This window comes from Oryctolagus cuniculus, chromosome 2 (genome assembly GCF_051225735.1).
Source record: "Oryctolagus cuniculus isolate XC-2025 breed Fujian yellow rabbit chromosome 2, ASM5122573v1, whole genome shotgun sequence".
Lineage (NCBI taxonomy): Eukaryota > Metazoa > Chordata > Mammalia > Lagomorpha > Leporidae > Oryctolagus > Oryctolagus cuniculus.
In genome coordinates, this window is record NC_142868.1 from 26662354 (window position 1) to 26681696 (window position 19343).

Consider the following 19343-nt stretch of genomic DNA (forward strand, 5'->3'; position numbering starts at 1 on the left):
ACTGAATATTCCAACACTTACTACTTTAATACTAGTTTCTTATATTATGGAATATATAATTGTTCTGTTTAATCCAGTGGCAATATCAGAGTAGGCGAGTAGTTAAACTTGATTCTCCTGAGAAGAAGCCTATCCTAGAATAGGAATTGAGTTTGATGAAGTCTACATTTGAGAGTAAGAAACAAGCACTAACTTTACTCCTAGCAACTTCTTGTATATTGGCCTTAACAGAAGTCTATACATGCATTGTTGAGCCTTTCTTTTGATGTTCATTTCCTAGCTCCTGCCCAGAAGTGACTCACCAGGATTTGAGCCCAACACATTGGAGTTTAGATACTGTAAAGAAAAAAAAAAAAACAACTCTAAAAGTTGGGTTATAATGTGCATCTGTTAACAATTCATGAATATTCTGTGAAGTCTTATGGAGAGCAACAACATAATCTCACTTCTGCTTTAAAAACAAATGGAGAGGATCTACTGAATGTTATCAATGCAAGGGAAAAGATATATGTGGAGAAACAGATCCAATGGTAAGTAGAAATATCAGTCTGAGGAATGCCATCAATCACATACTAGAAATGATCACCAGAGTAGGATCTAGATGTTATAGAAAGTGTAGCATGTGGCCAGGGACAGAGTAGCAGAAATATCACTTCTGTGGAGCTGTTCCTAATATACACAGCATAAAACCATTAGAGCTCAAAACTTTCTAAGGAATTGTTGCTATGGAGGCTCTGAGTAATAGATTACTGCTCAATGAGATCTTGGAGAATGTCTGTTTTGTCTATCACTGTAACTAAGAAACCTAAAAGATGCTGATGTGTATGAGAGGCTAAATCCATATTTGTGAATGATTAATGAATCTCAAGGGAAAAAATAACTGGGATGTGAATAGAAATTTTTGCCACATGCTGGTGAGAGACAATAGACGTAAATGCTGTATAAGCAACTGCAGTTTTCATGTGATTCTTTATTTCCTCTGCAACAGAACACAATTCTAAATGAATAATATTGGATTCTGCCAATGATTGATTCAGCTAAATAAATAGATAATGTGGTCTGTAGGAGATATTGACATACAAATAGAGTCATTTTTATTTTATTAAAAGTATAATCTTTCATAGTGGTAAATCTATCATTATGCCTTTTGCAAAGTTATGTTTTTTAATTTCGGGATTTAAATATTGATATCTCTCTTAGATGAGATACAAATATCAGACTTTGCTTTAGTCAGATGCTCTATTAAAAGGGTGCTGCGTTATATATTAAATATAAAAATGCTAAAAATCCACTTCTAATTACAGCTGAGGTCCAACATGGACAAATAAATGTTAGATTCCCCAAGGTCAGTTTTGTAAAAATCTCATTGATCTTGGAAAAGGAGTGTAGAGAGAGCTTTTGTGGTACACAGGTCTAAAATATAGACATAACCCCGTCTCACAAGATTTGTTCTTAGGAAATGCCAATATTATTAATGGGGCTAGGAGGCCATGTTTGATAATATAAGAATCAATGCTAATTAAATACTAAGTTTGGTTAGTGGTCTTAGGAGTAGTTTTCATTTCATAAGGTTTGAAATCTAAGTATCCAGAATTTTACGCTTAGGAAGTCAAATGATACAAGATTTTTTTAGGTTTTTAATGGAACTAGCTGGATATTCTGTTTGAAGAAATATGGTAGTCTGAGTAAGAGCTTGGCAGTGAGGAGCGTTATCTGTAGGACTTAGGTCTTGGATTTAGAACTGAGACTGGGGTGGGGGTGGCTGAAGTTGTGGTGTAGTGTGGTGAGTTAAGCCCATGCCTGCAATGCTGACATCCCATGTCGGCACTGATTCCAGCCCCAGCTGTTCCACTTCCAATCCAGCTTCATCACTTGAAAAAACAGAGGTTGATGGCCAAGTGTTTGTGAAGATGGCCAGGTGTTTGGATCCTTGCCACCCGCATGGGACACCTGGAAAAAGCCCCTGGCTCCTGGCATCAGGCTAACCAATCCCCTGCTGCCATCTGGGGGAGTAAACCAAGAGGTAGAAGATCTCTCTCTCTCTTTCTCTCTCTCTCTTTTTCTCTCTCTGATTTTCAAATAAGCCAATAAATCATACAAAAAAGAACTGAGACAATAAATAGTAATATGCAAAGAATATACTATAGAATATAGTGTCATAGTGATTCCACACTCAATCAAATTATCTCCATCTAATGTGGAAATAAAGAATAATGTTTTTTGGACAATAAGTCTATGGGATTTTGAAATTTTTGAGATGCATAAAATTCAACAAAGATATTCTAAATCTGTGTATGAATATGGGTACTTGAGTAAATTATTTGAATATAGTGTTTGGTCACGTTTTCCCAACATTAATTTATTTGTTTACAATTTATTTATTTGAAAGTTACAGAGAGGGAGGGAGGGAGAGAGGGAGAGAGAGAGAGAGAGAGACAGAGAGAGAGGGAGGGAGAGATTGGTCTTCCATCCTCTGGTTCACTCTACAGATGACCCCTATGGCTAGGGCTGAGTCAGTCTGAAGCCAAGAACCAGGAGCTTCTTCCAGGTCTCCCTCGAGGTGGCAGGAGAAGTACTTGGTGCTGTTTTTCCCAAGTCCTTAGCAGGGAACTCTATCAAAAGTGGAACAGCAGGAACAAAACGTGCCATTTGGGCCTAAATAATAGGAATGCAATTCTCTTAAGTTTAAAATTTAAAATTCATATCATGAATAATAAACTGCTGTTTGCAAAATTAGTTCTATATAAATATACAGTAAATTCCAAGAAAATATGCATTATATAATTCATTCAAAGTATTTTGAGTACAAAATAAGTATTTGATAATTATGTGAGTACATGAACTAAGCAGCACATTATAGTAGATTGTCTTTTGTAAAATGGGAGGAAACAGAAAAAATATCCTGTGTTTGTTTTTACATTGCAGTAAGATTTTGCTACTCTGTAATGTATTTGCTACAAATAATTAATGTGAATATTGCCATCCTTGAAAATTATATACTTTTTTACCAGTTTTTAGATTTTTTAAATTCTAAGAAACATTTTATTAATGAAACTCCATTTCAGAATTTTATTGCAAACTTTAAAACAGATGAACCTATATAGATCATTCATATTACAACTAAATTCCATTATAGCTTTATTTCTCCAGCTTCACTTTATCATCACAGAATGAATAAGATATATTACTTAATTAAATTGCATATTATTCTCTAAAAAAGAATCATACAATTTCTATATGATAATGGTAAAATTGAATAATTATTAAGGACAACTAAGCTGTTCTTGTTGCTAAATTAAGCTTGGTTAACACAAAATACCAGTTTGTCTTCTTTTGAAAAATAGACTAATGAAAACTAAAGATTCTATTTTAACCAGAAACTGTTAAAATAGAATCTATTTGAGATAGTAAATAAAACATAGCTTCAATTTAGAATTATTTGAAGATTCGACTTTTCATTTCAAAAATGGAGTCAACAGGGATAACTCTGAGTTTTCTTATGTAGACTAATATTAATTTCTAATTCTGCTGGTGTTGAATTCATACTCTTATCCTGCAGTGCAGAGCTCTTCAGTTCTACCTGTTTTGAGAATGAGTCATATTAATCATTTTATTATCCCAAAGTCAGCTTGCATACTGTCAATATTCCTAAGCCACACTCTATTTCCAAGCAGGATTTACATATGTTTACACAGAAGTTATAAGTGAAGACAGAATGAAGCTACGAAAGAGCTAGAGAGCAGTTGGGATATGTAATGAGAATTCAAAAAAGTTCGTGGAAAATGGATATCATGAAAAACACTATGTGTGGATTTCAAAAATATTTTATTCCAAAATAAATATCTCTTAATTAAGTTTTTTTTCCATTTATTTCAGTACCCTTATATAGCTCTTCCTCAAATTACTACAGAGCTATGTCCAGATAAACCCATCAAAAGTGAGAAATATCATAAATTGAAAATGCATTCGGGCCGACACTGTGGCACAGCGGGTTAACACCCTGGCCTGAAGCGCCAGCATCCCTAATGGGCACTGGTTCTTGTCCCGGCTGCTCCACTTCTGATCCAGCTCTCTGCTATAGCCTGGGATAGCAGTAGAAGACAGCCCATTTCCTTGGGCCCCTGCACCCACATGGGAGACCTGGAAGTAGCTCCTGGCTCCTGGCTTTGGAATGGCACAGCTCCAGCACTTGCAGCCATCTGGGGAGTAAACCAGTGGATGGAAGATACCTCTCTCTGTCTCTACCTCTCTCTGTAACTCTGTCTTTCAAATAAATAAAATAAAATTTGTTAAAAGAAAATGCATTCACACACCTACTCTATTAAACAGCCAACTTAGCAACACAATAGACTGTAGAGTATTATTTATTCCCCCCTCATCATTGTGAAGCTGACTAGAAATGGAGCTTGCTGGTTTGTCCACCACTGAGAAGGAGTGTTGTATCTCAAATCACTAGCCTTGGAGAAGACCAAAATTCAATATTTGCAGTATGGTTTTTACCAAATGTGCATTACTTTTGCAATCACATAGATCTAATCACATGGATGCGACGATATAGATGAAAAATTTAAGTTAGGCCACCTTACATTGGTGATTGATTGTAACTGCAACATGTTGCAACATGTACTAACCATGTTTCTAGTCAATTGTCATTGTTGTTGATGTAATAGTCTTTGGAAAATTGAAAATTATCTCACTACATCAGAGCCATATGTGGCAAAATGGAAATGCTCAATATTTAATGCCCCAGAAGTAGAAATTAGTGAATAAATCATAAATAACCTACTTCAATTGAAAAAATAGTTGTGAAGATAGTGCTTTTCACTGTCCTCCAGATTAGTTTCTCTTACTGGATTAAGTTCCAATCATACACAGTCATGCTACCTGATGAACAACTCATTTATTGTATTTTCACAGCCACAACTAATGTTCCATTCACTTTCCCAATAAATTATCCCACTTAAAATTGGCTTCTGGAGAGCATCAATATAAAACTTACCTCATCCCTTTTCCATTTCAATCCCACTATATTAATTTTTCTCTAGCAAATGAAAATAAACATAATTTCCCTCTTAAATCCATAGAATCTGTAGTTTGAAAATAAATCAAGTTGTTGAAGTATCTGCTAATTAGGCAGAAGTACAGGGATACTTCAAATAGTTCAAGAAATAGGAAATTAAAACCAGTTAATTTTGATGCAAAACTATCTTGAAATTTTTGCATAAAATATGTTTTCAAGAGTTCTTGAGACATGTGAATTATGAAAACCTGTACAAATATTTAGAAAACTTTTTGTACCAAAATAAACATTTTAGGGCTATAAACAATAATTAAATGAAAAAATGTCCAATCACACAAATATATTGTAAATTTAAAAATTATCATATCCTTAAAACTATTATGTCAAGTATGAAATTGGAAGTCAAATTATATATCAAAGAAACATATTAATACATTCTCTTACAAAAATAAATTACACATATGATATAATCTTTTCTTGTTTAATGCATAAGCATTTTATTGATATTGATAATGATGCATTTGAAATTCAGAAAGATAAATGCCTGGATAACCTCATTTACACTAGTAGGTGTTTTTCAAATTGAATTCTGAAGAGATTTAAGAATTTTAGAGGGATGGTAGGTTTGGAAGTATCCTTATATTCCTAAATCTGTATATATGAAATACATGAAAATCGTATAACTTAAAATAAAAAAAGAATTTTTGCAGAAGAAACAATTGTGTTTTCTCTCTTCAGGTTAATGTTCATTCAACATTCATTTATTAAATGAATTATGAATCAAGTAATTTTCTGGAAATTTATTCTGAAACAAATATTTGTCAGTTGTTATTAACTATGTAAAGTGTACCTTTCAATTTCATTCTATTGTATTGAAAAGGTTTTTTGGGCCGGCGCTGTGGCGCAGTGGATTAAAGCCCTGGCCTGAAACGGCGGCATCCCATATGGGTGCCAGTTCTAGTCCCGGCTGCTCTTCTTCCATTCCAACTCTCTGCTATGGCCTGGGAAAGCAGTAGAAGACGGCCCAAGTCCTTGGTCTCCTGCATCCATGTGGGAGACCTGAAGAAGCTCCTGGCTTTGGATCCGCACAGCTCCGGCTATTGCAGCCATCTGGGGAGAGAACCACTGGATGGAAGACCTCTCTCTCTGTCTCTACCTGTCTCTGTACCTCTGTCTTTCAAAAAAAAAAAAAAAAAAAAAAAAAAAAGGATAGGAAAGGTTTTGTCTATGAAGTGTTCAGAAATAATTCTCAGTATGGATATGAGTGCATAAATAACAATTTCACACCCTGTTTTTGGGGGTATAAGGAGTTTCAAAGCTTGAGAGTGAAATTTGGAAACATATGACCAAAAACTTTATAAATTTTTCATATATTTTGGCACAGCAAGTCCTTTATTACAATTTCATCCTAATTACATCATCAGAACAATATACACATTGGCATATAAAATAATTCTGCATCACTATTTATATTATTAAAATACATGGAAACTTCAAAAAGCATGTGGAAAATATAATTGAAAGAAAAGTTAATTTTGGAGGAAAACAATTGAAATTTAGTCACAGATTTTCCTAATAGACATTTCCATGAATTTTATAAATATTCCTAAAAAACATGGATCTAACAATTTTTGCACTAAAAAACCACTTTTCTTTTAGTTTTCTTTTTGACAAATTTTTTGTAATTCCTCTGTTGATATTCCAAATGTCTAGCAAAAAGTTTCTAGGTGAATAAAGTACTAATAAGAAAGTGAAATTCTGTACCTATAAAACATTATATTTTGGAATATTTAATTTGAAAATGTAATGGTAAATGAAGTAGAAAGTAATTTGTTAACTATAAGATTGCATTCAAGATTGTTAGGAAAATTTATATAGTCATGTAAAAATAAAAAAAGTGGAATGATTGGAAATTTTTAACATTTTTTTCTGAGCTCTATTTAAAGTTTTTTAAATGTATTTCAAGTGTTTTTATACAAACTGAATGGTATATATGAGTTTTTGTAACTGTAAAAATCATATTTAATGTTTTTGAAATAGCATAGAGGAGGGCTGGCACCTTGACTCAATAGGCTAATCCTCCGCCTGCAGCACTGGCACCCTGGGTTCTAGTCCTGGTCAAGTCACTAGATTCTGTCCCGGTTGCTCCTCTTCCAGTCCAGCTCTCTGCTGTGACCTGGGAGAGCAGTGGAGGATGGCCCAAGTGCTTGGGCCCTGCACCCGCATGGGAGACCAGGAGGAAGCACCTGGCTCCTGGCTTCAGATTGGCGCGGTGCACCACCTGCAGCGCGCCAGCCGCAGCAGCCATTGGGGGGTGAACCAACGGAAAAGGAAGACCTTTCTCTCTGTCTCTCTCTCTCATTGTCCACTCTGCCTGTCAAAAAAAATAAAATAAATAAATAAATAAATCAAATAGCATATAGGCAATTTTAATTGTGCCAATCCTGTTTAAAGATAATTTGATTATCATATTTATTAATACAACTATCACTAACATTTATTGTAAGTTTGCAGCCAATAACTAACTTTATTACTAAAATTTCATAATTAGATCATTAATCTTTATAATAATATGAAAGATTTGTTGCTCTTATTGTAAATGAGAAATCTGAGGCGTAAGTCACTAATTGTTTTAATCCTATCTGACAAAATAGTTGTTTTGATTTTTCTCAAATAAATATACTTCCAAAGCTATGCTTACACTTCATGGACATATTCCAGCTTTGTATATGGTAATAGAAATAGGCTGTTGTTAACATATTTATAAAAAGAAAAAAATGGAATGTCATATAGAAAACAGGAATTAATTTTTCTCTCATGGATATTTCTAATAGGTGAACACCTGAAAGCATTTAAGTAATTACATCCTTGTTTTTCCTTTTCCTTGAATTTCTAGATAAAGCCCTATTGTCATGGCTAAAGATGTCCAAATCTCAGGCAACTAGAAGTGGGGAAAGATAGAATGAGAATACACACATTCCGTTAAGTGGTGTAGTGCAGAACTGGCACACACCACATCTATGTAAGTGCCTTTGGCCAAATCTTAGTGAATTGTCATTCCTTAGTTTCAAGAAAGCCTGGGGATTAATTTTTATATAAAGCCTGGCCTTTTCACAACTAAGATGTAGACTCAAACTAAAATCATGAATGAAAAATCTCAGTCATACACCCAGATTCCAGAAGGTCCATCTCCTCTTCTGAGGTTCTAACTTATTTTTGATCTCCACATTTAATATAGGAAATTAATTTTTCTATTGCTATTTGAATATTTAAATGTTTATGTCCAGTTTTTGAGTATCCACATTGCTTTTAGTGTTTTCTGTACAGAGTATCAGTGAATGTAAAAGTTACTCATCTTAGGGACGATTATTTGATTCAGCAGTGAAGATACCACTTAGGATAGCAACAAACCATATAGAAAGACTAGGTTTGAGTCCAGGCTTTGCTTCCAAGTCCTGCTTCCTGCCAATGTGCGTCTTGGGAGACAGCAGAGAATGTTTCAGAGTTGGATCCCTGCCACCCATATGGGATACTGGATTGTTTTTCTGGGCTCCAGTTTTTTTAGCCATCTGGCCCCTGCTGTTCTGGGTAATAGGAGAGTGAACCAGCAGATGGAAAATCTTTCTCTATCTAACTCAATCTCTGTCTCTCTCTTTTTTTTTTTTTTTAAGATTTATTTATTTATTTGAAAGTCACAGTTACACAGAGAAGAAAGGCAGAGAAAGAGAGAGGGAGAAAGGGAGAGAGGTCCTCCATCCACTGGTTCACTCCCCAGATGGCTGCAATGGCCAGAGCTGCGTCGATCCAAAGCCAGGAGCCTGGAGTTTTCTCCGGGTCTCCCATGCAGGTGTGGGGGCTAAAGACTCGGGCCATCCTCTACTGCTTTCCCAGGCCAAAGCAGAGAGCTGGATGGGAAGTGGAGCAGCCGGGTCTCAAATCGGTGCCCATATGGGATGCACCACAATGCCAGACTCTGTTTCTGTCTCTTGACATTCCAGATAAAATAAAGTGAATAAAAATTAAAAAAAAAATTATTATCTCAACAAGAAACTATATATGAAGATGATGAACTCCTATACTGAAGAGATCTTTCTGGGATTCTTATTATAAGAGTTCATATTTTCAATAGATAATTCAGATATATACATATATTGTTCAGAATTTGAACACTCGAAATACTCAAAAAAGGAAGCATTTTCCAAATATGGATAGTAACCGATATATCAGTTTGTGGATTATATTTGCTAAATCACAAATGATATATACTCATTTTAATTTTTGGAAAAATATAGTGTGTATATATATATATATATATATATAACCACAAGCAGCTATCTACTTTAGAACTTTGTTCCAATTCAGTCACTCTCTTTTTATGCTAATCTGCTGCTTAAACCATTCTAATTTCTTTGAAGTATATTTCTGCCTGCTAACTTTTGTTCACAATGGCTTCAATCTTTGTCTATGATCTATTTATGGATACTGAACCCATATGAGTATTTTGCTAGTTTTTATCTTTGAGAATTTGTAGAAGTGTGTCCCGAGGATAGTTGTGCAAACAAGACTCTGTACTGGGAATTATCTTTTATTTTAAAAAGTATGATTGTGGCCACCACCGCCTAGCTCACTAGGCTAATCCTCAGCCTACGGCGCTGGCACCCCGGGTTCTAGTCCCAATTGGGGAGCCAGATTCTGTCCCGGTTGCTCCTCTTCCAGTCTGCTCTCTGCTGTGGCCCAGGAAGGCAGTGGAGGATGGCCCAGGTCCTTGGGCCCTGCACCCACATGAGAGAACAGGAGGAAGCACCTGGCTCCTGGCTTAGGATCTGCGCAGCGCTCCAAGCTGCAAAGCGCCGGCCCTAGCGGCCACTTGGGAGGTGAACCAATGGAAAAACAAAGACCTTTCTCTCTGACTCTCTGTCTCTCTCTCACTGTCTAACTCTGCCTGTCAAAAAAATAAATAAATAAAAATAAAAAGTATGATTGTAGCTGTTTACTGAAAATTTGCTTGCAGGAAGAAATAACAGGAGACTCCACTAGTCGAAAGTCAAGTGTCTGGGGCCGGCGCTGTGGCTCACTTGGTTGGTCCTCTGCCTGGGAGGAAGCACCTGGCTCCTGGCTTCAGATCAGCATAGCTCTGGTGAGAGCAGCCATTTGGGGGTGAACCAAAAGAAGGTAGACATTTCTCTCTGTCTCCCTCTCTCACTGTCTATAACTCTATCTGTCAAATAAAAAAAAAGATTCAAGTGACTACATCTTTTTTTACATTTTTTAAAAAAATATTATTTATATGAGAAAGGGGAGAGAGAAAGAGAGAGAGGGAGAGAATATTAGGATAAATAGATGATAGATATGTTATATGAAAGGAAGAAAGGAAGAAAGAGGAAGGAAGGAAGGAAGAAAGAGGAAGGAAGGAAGGAAGGAAGGAAGGAAGGAAGGAAGGAAGGAAGGAAGGAAGGAAGGAAGGAAGGAAGAGGAAGGAAGGAAGGAAAAATGTATATCTTTCAGGTGCCAGCTGGAAGTGCATATTAAAATCAATACTAACCCAATGATTCACTGGTTTATAATGCTAATCCTGAAGATTTGTGTCTGTATTTCTACATACCTTTGCCAGACCTCAGAGCTGTGAAAAATAACATTTCTGGGGGCTGGTGCTGTGGCATAGTGGGTTAAGCCTCAGCCTGTGGTGCCAGCATCCCATATGGGCACTGATTCTAGTCTCCTCTTCAGATCCAACTCTCTCCTATGTCCTGGAAGAGCAGTTGAAGATGCCCCGAGTACCTGAGTGCCATTTACCCACATGGGAGACCTGGAAGAAGCTCCTGGCTCCCGGCTTTGGATTGGCCCACCTGCAGCCATTGCAACCATTTGGAGAGTGAACCAGCAGATGGAAGATCTCGATCTCTCTCTTTCTCCCTCCATCTGTAACTCTAACTCTCTAGTAAACAGATAAAATCTGTAAAACAATAACAATTTTTCAGACTTCAGGAACTAAAGTATACTCTGCAGTTTGCAGAGTAAGCAAGCTCATGGATACACTAATTTCATCCAATGTTGGCAATGTGGGAGTAAACATAAGGAGTGCTTGAGAAAGAATAAATGTGATCTTAGCTATTAGGTGGTAATATCATTGAAACATTTTGGGGGACATTCACCTCTTCATCATCAGACATGCAGCCTACTTTTACAGTGGCAGTTGGAGAGATCATGGGACACAGACACCTAGTTATTTTAAAAAAATAGCCATTTACCCTCTTTTTTGTCTCTCCCTCTTTTGCCTTTTCCTGATACTATTAGGAAAATTACTTTAAAATCTAGTTTATGGATAAGATAGGGACATAAGAGCTTTTAATTTGTTGCTATTGCTGATTCCTACTTTCGTAGAATGATCACTGTCTTAGCTTTTGCACTCAGAATTAAGAAGGAAACATTATTTAGTTCTTTAATTGAAGAAAAGACTGCTCTCTTTCCCACATCGATCAGTTCTTCAGATAAGCAAACGTCTTTCTCCTAGTTCTATGTTGAAGAACTTGATGAAATTCTAAGAAAAACAATTTTAAAGCATTAGAACTTAGTGTATGATTGCATTTTTATTGCCTGAATCATAAAATTATTAAAGAAGCAAAAATACATCAAATTGAATTTTTAATGTTATTGTTTTACTTGTGATCACCACATATGAGTTTGTTCTATTAAAAGTCTTGATCTTTTAAAAGTATATATGCAATTATTTTAATGTTACTATTCATTAGTGTAATAAAATGAGCCAAGGATACTGGAAGTATTAACTAACATTCAATTTGGTTACTTTCCTTTGGAATTGTTTGGTAACTTTCTTTGTTTAGGTTTTTACACACTTTTGATTTTTCAGATTTATTATATGCCAATCAATTTTTCCCAGTAGTCTTCTTTGGATGCTCAAATTCACTCAACTTTGACCAGTGGGAGCCTCTTTTATATTGACTCCTATGTCCTTTCAACATGACCCCATTAATCATTGAAAGCTCTATTGCTTTAAAGTACAACAAAGTGTTATAGGTTCACCTTGTACTTTTCAGACACAGAGAATAAATTAGCCATTTTTTTTCCCAAAATCTACACTCTAGAGTGCAGGGAAGAACTATATGTACCATTAGAGCATTTCTTCGAATTGATATAGACAATATATTATTTTTAATCCACATATGCATAATGCTATCCCTAATACACTTCTAATAGTAGTATCTGTACAAAATTTTACCTATAAATGTTCTTCCTTTTGTTTCATACCAAAAATCTAGGTTCCTAAAAATTATAATAATTTCATTTTCATTTTTCATATATCAAGGAAATAGTAAAGAAAATAAAATATTAAATGAAGCAGTGCATTCATTGAAGAAAATTCAGAAGCTAATTTTATTTTCCCTGAATTTATGCTACATTTGAACAACATTTTTGCTGCAGTTTGAACTTAATCTATGTAGATATGTGTAAAAGTAACTCCTGTGTAATTTCTATGATTGATTCAGTTTGCTTTTAATTCAAAGGAATGGACATTCTAAATATTTATGGTTTACATTTCTTGAATATACTTACTTAATTCTTTTTTTTTTCTGAAGGAAGTTGTCAGACATCAGAACACAGCCAAGTTTTCTGTATCTTGAAATAATAGCTTATTTTTCAAAATTATTTCAACGTCTAGTCCATCGACAACATCTTATGTTCATGTAAGAATATGATTCATATTTTTCTCTGGCTCAATAAACCAATTATTCTGCTTTGGTTTATTTCTAGCAATATTAGACCTCACGCCATTTTCATATAGCTAGGTACAATATCTGATGTCATTTTTTAACTAGGTAAAGACCCAGTTCTGACCTTCTGAAATGCATACCTTATCTTAAACTATCTTTGGAACTTCAAATTCTTTTATTGTTATTGTTTATAATAAATAGAAGCTCTAACTTAATATATTAGGTAATCCATTCCCATGCTGCTGTTTATCAGTAGTAAATTAGTGTTACCTTGACTAATTTCTTCCAGGGGAATCAAGGAAATATCAAAGTCTTCACAGTCTTTATGATTAGCAAAGAAGTACACTTTTGTATACAAGTACTTAAAGTTTTGCCCTCATATAATTTTTACTTGATTAAATTCCAAATTTTTCAAATGCTTAGAAACACATATCCCTTTATTAACAGAATAGCCGTCCAATTTCTCAAAGTCCTCTGAGCAATTATACAATACAAATTCACATTTCACAGAAAAAGATAAGTATTCTGCAAAACAATAAAAATATATGAGCACTTATAAATATATATAAAATTGAAATATAATTAACAGTTATAATTATGAATAAACATGTGACAGATGTGAAAGATACTGTATACATTCCAAGTGAAAATGTTGATATATTGACACACAATTTATGCATTAATCTGATCCTTTAGGGAACATTTTATTCCGAATAACTTTTTAATTCAAATATAATGAAGTTTTATATAACTTTTGTGTTATATTGTAGCATTTTTGTTATAGTAAACAAGTTCTTATTGGAAGGGAATAAAATGTGCATATTTTAAAGTTCCAAATTTGCACTCTAGTGGACAGAGTCACTTTCTCAATAGTTACAATTTGAAATACACAAATGGTCCAAGGCCCTCTTCCTTTTCTTGACTGATATCTATTTCTTATCCTCCAATTTCTCTTTACCAGATGTAAACGCTGATGTAGAAATTAAAATATTGTTAGCATAATCAAGGTATATAACTTTCAACTTTGTATTTAAGCATTAATGTCACCTGGTTATTTTTATTTAGGTATCAACAAATCATATCTAGTTAAACTACTTATCATAAAATACTCAACATCATACCACATTTCATATTTGTATCATAGTTATCTTGTTTATTTGCAGAGGTTTTTTTATTTGAAACTGATATTACCTGAGAACCTGAAATCTCTGAGTATAAAAACTTAAAACTTCTCTGTCTCAGATTTTGAGTGATGAATTCTGACCACCTATTCAAGTTGGGTGGCTTCAAATACAAGGGGGGCTCAAATAAGTTCATGAAAGATTAAAATTAGAATGTGTTTATTTTGATGTAAAATGTTATTAAAATATTTTGTTTATTTATCTGAGAGGTAGAGTTACAGACAGAGAGAGGAAAAGAAAGGTCTTCCATTCACTGGTTCACTTTCCAAATGGCTGCAATGGCCGGAGCTGGGCCTATCCAAAGCCAGGAACCAGGAGGTTCTTCCAGGTCTCTCATGTGGATGCAGGGGCCCAAACACTGGGGTTATACTCTACTGCTTTCCCAGGCCATAGCAGAGAGCTGGATCTGAAGAGTAAAAGCTGAGACACAAACTGGCGCCGATATGGGATGCCGGTGTCGCAGGCAAAGCTCAGCCTACTATACCACAGTACCGGGCTTGGTATAAAATTTTTGAAATGCATGCCAATAATGGATGTTCAAAGAGGTCTTGAAACCTGTGTACTAGGAGAAAATGGTAAGACACCAAGGGCCTTGACTATGGAAACTCTACCTTTATCCTGTAATCATTTCCCTCCACTAGTTTTGGCATCTATGTTGCTTCTGATCTTACTTAGACTTACTGAATTTTGTTGGAAATACATCACATTTTTAGAGCTTAAAATTCTCATGCAGGAGTTAGGTGGCTATTTTATTTCAGTTCAGATATAGAAGTTCTCTTTTATTTGTGACTATAATCCTAGGTTCACTCTTACCTTTCTACCACCATCTCAGAAATAACTTTGCAAGGTACAAGGAGTATGAAGTAAACAAACTAGTTAATACCATTCTGAAAAGATAATCAACTGGACAAATTATTGCAATGGGATGAACCCTCCATTTAAAACAGAGGTACGGGGCAGCTAGTACATCTTGTAGGCGTCATGGGCCTTGTGGTGTATGTGGTAACACTAAATTGTTAAAATCTGTGCCTGAAAACGTCACTACCAAATCTGTCGATCAGGCAAAGCTGTATTTATTGTTTACTGGTGTAAAGCTGAATGCCACCTTCACAACTGTTTGCCAGTATCTTACTTAGATGGGAGAAAGTAAGTACTGAACTTATTAAGAATTAGAAATAATATTTCTGTTGACTCTTTGATTAGGTTTGCATATGTATGGTAATATATCAACCCAGGATATGTTGATATTTCCACCATGATAGGTAGAAGAAGCAGGGTGATTCTAAATAACTCAGAGTGTTTTAGAGACAAACTGTGTGTTGATGCTTTTTAAAGAGTTTATGGATTTTCCAGAAGCCACAATCAAAAACTGACATTTTACTTGGATAGTAAGATCCTGGAACAGCAAAGGGATGCTATTTAAATGATGAGAATACCAACTCCAGTGAATGTAACTAGTAAGGGTATCATTGTCGTTCTGCGTCCAGGCTAAATGTGAGAGTAGTCTTCTTGTTCTCTGAACCCTGCTCTTGGGGAGCAAAAGCAGCCCAAGGCAATACATAATTAAATGAGAGGAGATTTGTGCTAATAAAACTTTATGTGTAGATACCAACATTTTACGTCTCATAAAATGTTTACATCACAAAATAGCATTTTTCTTTTGATCATTTTCAAACATTTGGAAATGTGAAAACTGTGTTTCCCTATAGGGTATAAAACAGGTGACCGGAGGAAGGGCCAAAGTTGTATGAGAGTAAATGGGTTAAAACAGCAATGATTTCTTAAACTTTAATTTATTTTTATAACCTATGACAAAGCCATTTTGTTTATAGCTAAAAGGAGTGTTAGTCTTTTGCTTAGTGGAAAGCGAGGATTGCATCCTACAAGAGATTTCTTTTGCTTTGTCCAGTCATCTTCAAGCACCATAAACCTATGCCCCCTAGAGATGATCGATCAAGTTTATGTCCCTCAGACCACTCATGTAGTGTTGATTGGTGTCTTTGGGAGTCAAAGATCCTGATTATAAATTATGATGGGAGCTATTTATTTTACAAACTGGAATTGACACTGATAGCATGCAGCACTAAGAGCAGAAATGGTTCTCCTGTCTTCAAACCCTAATTGGGCTTGCTAGCAACAAGGGCCTTGCACACAATCCTACAGGACCACATACAGTGCACCATGTATCTCACGCTCCGTAAACCTCACCCCACTTCCAAGCCTGGTTAAAAGCCAGTCACTCTTTGGCCTAGCCTCAAGCCTGAGGATGTATGTGCTGACGGTAGGCATTGCCTTGAGAGGGTAGAACCAGGAAGAAACTCAGGAGAGGCACTGAATGTAGTGTTGCACCTGGGTTACTGCTTTTCAGAAGGTAGTCTGGAAGTGGCATAGATTACAGGTGATTCAATCCTTGCTCCACAGGACAGAGCAGTGCTCTCTGAAGTAAGGCCTCAGGTCAAGGGCAAGGATTTAAGGATGTTATTGGTTGAGGTGATTTACCAGGCTCTCTTTGTGCTGCCATGCAAATTTCACCTACCCTGCCTTGAAACCAGACTAACACTTTGAATCTCATCTTATTGTGTATTGGTACCATCCCTACCATAAACAGAACTTGTACATGTCTCCTTCTCCAACACTTGCAACTAAAATCCAAGGCTCATCTTTTCTAATGATGGAAAATAGTCTTTGATTTTGAATATTAGTTAAAACCAGTTTCAGACACTTCTTATATTTTACTCCCAAGTGAGTTTCTGTGAATCATATTTTTAAAACAAATTTAATAGAATATATCCTGAATATGTTGGTATGTTTTAAATGGAAGTTTTCAATTTATTTATCAAACAGCTGGGAATGGAAGCCTGGACTGCCTCGGAAAAACATCATTATTATCTCTGTTATAAAAATATATAGAAACATTGTTTTGTTGTATTCTTAGTTTCCATTTTCTCTTTCCCATCTGAGTTTAGTTCCAGAAATATTTTTGTAGGCAAACTAATAACTGTACTAATTCAACATTTTCATCATTGTTTGGCAGGAGATTATTTTAATAGTGATTATATTTCTAAATAATTAAATACAATAACTTATTTTCAAGTCTTTAATGTCTATATTTAGCTTAATAATATTCATCCTCACTATTTTCAATCTAGTCATGTCTTCCTACTGGAGGAAATTAGATTGTGATGTATTTTTATAAAGATAAAATTGAATTTTTTATCATTTCTAGCTTACAAGGACTAATACTTTATTTTTCTCATAAAGGTTGTGAGTCTAAGTTTGTCTGGTTGAACCACAAAGGTAATTATAACAATAAAGTATTACTTAGAAAAAAAAGCTTTACAATAACTCCTGGTTAACATATTTTTGTATCTACAGTTCATAGCAAGGAAATCTTTCCCTTTAAGATTCATATGGCTATGTGAAAACATGTGAAATTTCACCAGCATAAAAATTCATCCTAGTGTGTAAAGAAAAATAAAGACATGTTTTATGAAATAGCTGAAAATATTCAGCTATGTGCAGATACAGTAACTATTTGCAGGTACCCTATATTTTTCTTAAAGGATACATATGTATTTTTAAACTTTTATTTAGTAAATATAAATTTCCAAAGTACAGTTTATGAATTACAATGGCTTTTCCCCCTCCATAACTTCCCTCCCACCTGCAACCCTCCCATCTCACGCTCCCTCTCCCATTCCATTCACATCAAGATTCATTTTATTTTTCTTTTCTTTTTCTTTCTTTTTTTTTTTTTTACAGGCAGAGTGGACAGTGAGAGAGAGAGAGACAGAGAGAAAGGTCTTCCTTTGCCGTTGGTTCACTCTCTAATGGCCGCCGTGGCCGGCGCGCTGCGGCCTGCGCACTGCGCTGATCCGATGGCAGGAACCAGGAGCCAAGTGCTTTTCCTGGTCTCCCATGGGGTGCAGGGCCCAAGCACCTGGGCCATCCTCCACTGCACTCCCGGGCCACAGCAGAGAGCTGGCCTGGAAGAGGGGCAACCGGGACTAGAACCCGGTGTGCCGGCGCCGCTAGGCGGAGGATTAGCCTAGTGAGCCGCGGCGCCTGCCAAAGATTCATTTTCAATTCTCTTTATATACAGAAGATCAGTTTAGCATATATTAAGTAAAGATTTCATCAGTTTGCACCCACACAGAACATAAAGTGTAAAATACTGTTTCAGTTCTAGTTATAGCATTAATTCACATAGGACAACACATTAAGGACAGAGATCCCACATGAGGAGTAAGTACAAGGTGACTCCTGTTGCTGACTTAACAATTTAACACTCTTGTTTATGGCATCACTAATCTCCCTAGGCTCTAGTCATGAGTTGCCAAGGCTATGAAAGCCTTTTGAGTTCACTGACTTTGATCTTATTTAGACAAGGTCATAGTCAAAGTGGAAGTTCTCTCCTCCCTTCAGAGAAAGGTATCTCCTTCTTTGATGGCCCTGTTCTTTCCACTGGGATCTCACAGAGATCTTTCATTTAGTTTTTTTTTTTTTTTTTTTTTTTTTTTTTTTTTTTTTGCCAGGGTGTCTTAGCTTTCTATGCCTAAAATACTCTCATGGGCTCTTCAGCCAGATCCATGTGTCTTAAGAGCTGATTCTAAGGCCAGAGTGCTATTTAGGACATCTACCATTCTATGAGTCTGCTGTGTGTCCTGCTTTCCATGTTGGATCGTTCTCTCCCTTTTTTATTCTATCAGCTAGTAATAGCAGACACTAGTCTTGTTTGTGTGATCCCTTTGACTCTTAGACCTATCAGTGTGTTCAATTGTGAACTTAAATTGATTACTTGGACTAGTGAGATGACATTGGTACATGCCACCTTGATGGGATTGAATTGGAATCCCCTGGCACATTTCTAACTCCACCATTTGGGGCAAGTCCGATTGAGCATGTCCCAAATTGTATACCTCCTCGTCTCTTATTCCCACTTCTATATTTAACAGGGATCACATTTCAGTTAAATTTGAACACATAAGAATAATTGTGTGTTAATTGCAGAGTTCAACCAATAGAATTAACTAGATCAAAAAAATACTAAAAGGGATAAAGTATTAAATTGTACATCAACAGTCAGGACAATGGCTGATCAAGTCACTGTTTCTCATAGTGTCCATTTCACTTCAACAGGTTTCCTGTTTTGTGGTTGGTTAGTTGTCACCAATCAGGGAGAACATATAATATTTGTCCTTTGGGACTGGCTTAATTCACTCAGCATAATGTGTTCCAGATTCCTCCATTTGTTGCAAATGACCAGATTTCATTGTTTTTGACTGTTGTATAGTATTCTACAGAGTACAGTCCCATAATTTCTTTATCCATTATACTATGATGGGCATTTGGATTGATTCCAGGTCTTAGCTATTGTGAATTGAGCTGCAATAAACATTAATGTGCAGACAG